The sequence below is a fragment of the Lindgomyces ingoldianus genome, assembly GCF_010093535.1.
Source record: "Lindgomyces ingoldianus strain ATCC 200398 unplaced genomic scaffold BDR25scaffold_61, whole genome shotgun sequence".
NCBI classification, from domain to species: domain Eukaryota; kingdom Fungi; phylum Ascomycota; class Dothideomycetes; order Pleosporales; family Lindgomycetaceae; genus Lindgomyces; species Lindgomyces ingoldianus.
The window spans coordinates 40,657-45,593 of NW_022985222.1; positions in this window are offsets into that span (position 1 = coordinate 40,657).

The window sequence follows — 4,937 nt, forward strand, 5'->3', positions numbered from 1 at the left end:
ACGCTTAGCGCGCAAAGAATTAGCTATATTAGCTATAAATGCTATCTAAGGGGAAATTCTTTGCGCATATAGCTTAAGTATAGTCTTAACAATCACCTGCTCCTTTTTATTGCCTAGCCTTTGTAATTTAGCTGTAGAATTAGCTTGTAAAAGTTGTCTAGCGCTGTAGTTATTTGTTGTCTTTTATAGGACTTTGCACATAGCTACAGCACATTTCTTTAAGAGTTTTATGTCTTATTTAAAAGCTTAGAGCGCAAGCTGTATCTAATGTTCTTTTAGCGTGTCTAAGTGGTGTTGTGGGGAATGCATTAGTGTAGGAAGGGTGGTTTAGTGGGGTCTTGGCAAAAGTGAGCGACTCGGGTGTGTGAGCAACTCGCCTATGAAGTACGTTATGCTTTTCTACATTTTTAGATCTTATGCTAGCTATAAAGGCTACAGCTTATAGTATAGTCTTTATAGACCTTATTTAGCTTAGCTTTAGTGCAGCTTTAGCTATTAACTATATAAGTAATGCTATAGGTAGTAAAGTATTTAAAGAAGATAAATAGTTATCTTTAATTTTTTTTTCTTAATAGTAGCTTAGTAGGTCTACTTTAATAAAATTTAATATATTATTTATAGTGTTATTTTTATAAAATAACTTTATTTTTAGCTAATAACTAGGTGTTAGAAGCCTAATTATTCTAATATATATAGTAATTTTCTTTACTATGTTATATATAAGGTTATTTATTAGGTCTTTAGGCTTACTGCTAAAAATTAAGTGTTTATTAAAAATAACATTATATGTATAAATTACTTTTACTAGCAGTAGTATTTATATGTAGTAGATGTTTAATAATTAGTACTTAACTAAATATCTAATCTATGCCTTTAAGTCTAGCCTTTATAGCTTAGATTTATTCTAATATGTGTTATTAGTTATTATAAATGCTTTATAGCTATAAGCTTTTAGATGTGTAAAGCTTAGCTTTTAAATTAACATAATAACTTTATTATTTAAAGCTGCTTATGTAAAGAAGATCTTATATAGTATCTTTTAGTTGTTAGCATAGTTTAGCGTCTAATTATATAGGTATACGCTAGCTCTAGTAATGTATAGCTATATATTTTATAGTAGGTTAGCATCTAGTTGCATAGCCTATAACTTCTTCTTATTTACACTTTCTAAGCGTTTAGCTTCTCTATTCTAGGCTTATATATCTTGTGCTAAAGGCTTAATAGTTATTCTATATAATACTAGCTAGCGTTCTACCTTTAGTTTTACTATTATAATTTTATTATTAGCTTTAATAACTTTTACAGTAATATTATAATAGTTCTTTAAAAAAAGATAAAAATTATAAAAGCTTTAATAATTAATTTAGTAAGCTTATTATTTTTAAAGTAAAGGTCTTACTAAAGGCTAAAATACTTATTAATAATTAGCATTTAACTTTACTTCTTTATAATGCTTTATGCTTTATATGCATAGAAATTAATTAATAGTTTCTTATTAAGTTTACTATTACTTATTTATAGTGCACAGCTAATTTATTATTGTATCTTAGCTCTACTATATAAGTTATATTAGACTATTGTAATTTTTTTAATTTACACTCTCTTAGCTTACAATATAAGGTGTTTAAGTGTAGCTAGTCTAAGGTGTCTAAAATGCTTATGCTATAGCTCTACTAATGCCTTTTATAGACTATATTTAGTTCTTGTGTTAATTATGTGTGTATAATATAAGCTCTTTTATAGTAAATAGTACTCTAACACTTATTAGCTATAGATTTTTATAAAATCTTTAATTATTATCTTATTTAGAGCTTTTAAAGCAGTTAGCTCTGCTTATGTGTCCTACTAGATTCCTCTCTGTTATAGTAGGCAAAATAAGACTAGGTTGCATAATATGTCTAAGCATAGTGCAGCGTTATGTAGTATAAGACTATATACTTAACTATGTGTTTTATACTTACTTTTTAAGCTTAGTGTAATTAATCTATAGCTTTAAATCTATACATTAAAGTTTATAGACTAGATAAAGTCTTTTAGTATTAGTAAATAATAGTTACAAATTTAATTAAGATTATTTATAATATAGTATGTTAAGCTTAAGCTAAGAATAAATAATTTTTTTAGTAAATATCTATTCTAGTTTAAATTAACTATAGCTAGTAATATAGCTGCCTTAATTCTTAATACTTTCTAGCTTTTAAGTTAGTCTTTTTATATCTCTTATATAGGTGTATGTAAACTCTTTAAAATTAGTATTCTTAAATTATATCTACACTACTCTTTAAGTAAGCTTTAAAATTTTAAGTTATGCTTACACTTTAATACTATAAGCTTTTTAACTCTTTTATTTAGCATTTACTAGTCTAGTGCTCTGTCTAAATAGACGTAAAAGTAATTCTTTAGTGCATAGATGTGTCTACATGTAGAACATTCAGTGCCTTTTATTTTAGTAAGTTTTTAGCTTAAAAATAACTTCTTATTATTTTTTAATAATGTTAATATTAAAGTTTACTTTATTTTTTTAATATTATAACTTTTGTACTATAAGCGTCTCTATTTATGCCCTAAGTAGTCTTTCTACTTTTAGTAAAATATAATAAGTTATTTATTATAAAAGTAGCTTTATGCTTTTTTATATATATTAAATAATTTAACATTATATATTTTTAAAAGCGCTTTATTATTTTTTTTTAATTTATGTTTAGTGTAAACTATCTACTTTCTTAAAACGTTATAGACTAATAAAGAGCAACTTTATTTACAGTAGTTAGAAAGTTTTTTGTAACAGCATTAAACTATGTTATTTCTAGAAGATTTTATGTCTCTACTTCTATAGCAGCGTAATTATACTCTACTAGCTATAGGTTTTATATACTTGTGTTTTTTAGCAGCTTTAAAAATATATTATAGTAGTTACACACATATTTTTATTTAAATTAGTTATTAATGCTAACTATAGCTTTTAGGTTTATAATTTACTATCTAAGTAGTTAATCTAAAGAACAGCGTGTATACTGTAGATGCAGGCTAACTATTAACTAGATAAAGATAATAATCTATTAAAAGCTTAATTACTCTGTTTTATAATTATGCTTATTACTTTTATACTTGTTAGCCTTTATCTTATAGTATTAAATAGCTTCTTTAAAGGCTCTAAAACTGCTTATTAATAGCTTGTTTATATGCGTAGGCGTTTTAATATTAAAGGCTAGTAAAAACTTAGCTATTAGCAGCATCTCTAGAGCTCTTAGTTTAGAGATTATTTAGATAGTTAACTTAGGATCCACTTGCAGCTAGATGCTGTGCGCTACACATCTTAATTGCAGCTGCATTATCTAGGCTCTGTAGTTAGTGTGGTCTTAAAGGACAACTGTCGCGTCTTAAGAAAGCTAGGTAGCTATTTTATATTAATAAAGGCACTAAGACTTTTAATTATTAGATTAAAGCACTGTTTCTAGGCCTTCTAAGATAAATAATAGGTTTTAATATAATGTATAAGATAATAATTAATTGTATTTTATTCTTTTTTTTTCTTATCTGCTCTGCTTGTATTGCTTAGCTTTGTTTTTCTAGTCTAAGTCCCTCGCGCACTAGCCCTATGCGCAACCAGCTTGCAACATGCAGCAATTTGCAACAACATACTGTTCAAGCTTATTGCTTGTACTATGTAGCAGCTTTCGTCTAGCGTTCCTCCTGTCTTAACAGTAGGTGCGCATATCTAACATCTCTATTGTTGCCCTAGGAAAGAGAATGCCTTAGCTTAAAAATTACTACATTTAGAAGTCAACTAGGAATAAAATTTATATAAACTTTAGCATAAGGTAGGTCTAACCTAGACTAGGAAAACGCTAAGCTTAATACAGTATCTGCTAACTAATTTTCCTATAATGTAACGATCCTCATGAATCGTTCCATCTCGAGTCGCCCGGAACCTCCGGAAGGCCCTCGTATCGGCCCCGACCTCGACCTGGCCCCGACCCCTGCTGTTACCCCTACTCCCTCATGTATTTAGTCGCACCTTGCCCCTGTAGCTAGCTCAGTAGTTTTCTGATATCCTTTCGTACAAGGCCTATAGGTGTCAATGGCATTCCCAGGTTCAGAGTCCCCACGCACTCCCATATGCCTCTGAGTGGATTCCCACCGCATTCAGACCCATTGTCTTGCCTGCGCCGTTACATTATATTAGAAAACTCGCTTTTGCTAGTGACAGCCTTATACAATATCGCATTAATTGTCTGTTTAACTACGTCTAAGCCTAAGACGCGTCTAATTTAGTTTAGGTTGTAATCCTCTACACTATTACATTAAATTACTTAGTTTATAGACTAGATCCTATTAACCTCTAGTTAACTAAAGCCTTTAGGTTTAGAACTTCCTATCCCTATGTAATTAGAATTGCCTTTAGAAAAGTTGCAAAGAATGCGCTAAGGTAGAAACTTAGAGACTACTAATAACCTATTAGGATTAGAGACAACTGCTAATGCCTAACTTTTAACCACCCTCTAACCCTAGAGTTAAACACGCTCTAGCCAAGCCATACCACCACCCTGTCAACAGCTGAACCTGCGTCCGCGGGACCTAAAGCTAGCCCCACCTGATTTAGACTTGAGCCACAGCAACATGTCCTGATAGACCTTAATTAACTACTAAATCACCCCTGACAATGCCTTAAATTATCTCTGCTACCTTAATAGCAAGAGACCTTTAAGGCACCCCTAACAATACCTAAATGTCACCTTACTAAACGCACGCTAAAGATTAATAACTGCACAGATGGCAAGGAACAATTAGCAAGCCTTGATTATTAACAGGCTGCGCATCTATACGGATCGCTATTGGAGCAGGCACGCACGTATGGCGTTTGGTTTGGAGGACACCGCTGGCAGTGCGAAGGAATACTTGGCAAGGACACCTAGCTAAATTGGACTAGTTTTGGT